This window comes from Triticum dicoccoides, chromosome 7B, assembly GCF_002162155.2.
Source record: "Triticum dicoccoides isolate Atlit2015 ecotype Zavitan chromosome 7B, WEW_v2.0, whole genome shotgun sequence".
NCBI lineage: Eukaryota > Viridiplantae > Streptophyta > Magnoliopsida > Poales > Poaceae > Triticum > Triticum dicoccoides.
Genome location: NC_041393.1, coordinates 211,326,548 through 211,328,250, shown reverse-complemented (window position 1 = coordinate 211,328,250; position 1,703 = coordinate 211,326,548).

Sequence of the window (1,703 nt, the reverse complement as noted above, 5' to 3'; positions counted from 1 at the left end):
TATCCCCCTAGGAGTATGCATGTAGTACTTTGTTTTGATGGCTAATAAATTTTTGCAATAAGTATGTGAGTTCTTTATGACTAATGTTGGGTCCATGGATTATACACACTCTCACTTTTCCACCATTGCTAGCCTCTCTAGTACCGCACAACTTTCGCCGGTGCATTAAACCCACCATATAACCTTTCCTCAAAACAGCCACCATACCTACCTATTATGACATTTCCATAGCCATTCCGAGATATATTGCCATGCAACTTCCACCGTTCCGTTTATTATGACACGCACCATCATTGTCATATTGCTTTGCATGATCGTAAGATAGCTAGCATGATGTTTTCATGGCTTGTCCCTTTTTTGATGTCATTTGCTATGCAAGATCATTGCACATCCCGATATGCCGCCGGAGGCATTCATATAGAGTCACATCTTGTTCTACCATCAAGTTGTAATTCTTGAGTTGTAAGTAAATAAAAGTGTGACGATCTTCATCACTAGAGCATTGTCCCATGTGAGTAAAGGATGATGGAAGCTATGATTCCCTCACAAGTTGGGATGAGTCTCCGGACTTTATAAAAAAACAAAAGAAGCCAAAGAAGCCCTAATAAACAATAAAAGAGGCCAAATAAGCACAAACAAAAAAAATGAAAAATTGAGAGAAAAGAAAGAAGGGACAATGTACTATCCTTTTTCCACACTTGTGCTTCAAAGTAGCACCATGCTCTTCACAATATAGAGTCTTCAATTTTGTCACTTTCATATACTAGTGGCAATTTTTCATTATAGAACTTGGCTTGTATATTCCAATGACGGGCTTCCTCACATTGCCATAGGTCTTCGTGAGCAAGCGAGTTGGATGCACACCCACTTAGTTTCTTTTTGAGCTTTCATGCACTTATAGCTCTAGTGCATACATTGCATGACAATCCCTACTCACTTGCATCGATATCAATTGATGGGCATCTCCATAGCCCATTAATTTGCCTAATTGATGTGAGACTTTCTCCTTTTTTTTGTCTTCTCCACAATCATCATATCATATTACATCCATAGTGTTATATCCATGGCTCACGCTCATGTATTGCGTGAAAGTTGAAAAAATTTGAGAACACCAAAAGCATGAAACAATGCTTGGCTTGCATCAGGGTTGTGCATGATAAAATACTTTGTGTGATGAAGTTGAAGCATAGCCAGACTATATGATTTTGTAGGGATAACTTTCTTTGGCCATGTTATTTTGAGAAGACATGATTGATTTATTAGTATGCTTGAAGTATTATTGTTTTTATGTCAATATTAAGCCTTTGTTTTGAATCTTATGGATCTGAACATTCATGCCACAATAAAGATGATTACACTGATAAATATGTTAGGTAGCATTCCACATCAAAAATTCGGTTTTTATCATTTACCTACTCGAGGACGAGTAGGAACTAAGCTTGGGGATGCTTGATACGTCTCCAACATATATATACTTCTTTATTGTTCCATGCTATTATATTATCTGTTTTGGATGTTTTATATGCATTAATATGTTATTTTATATTATTTATGGGACTAACCTATTAACTTAGAGCCCAGTTCTAATTTCTGTGTTTTCCTTATTTTTGAGTTTTACAGAAAAGGAATATCAAACGGAGTCCAAACCGAATAAAACTTTCGCGATGATTTTTCTTGAACCAGAGGACATCCAGAGGACTTGG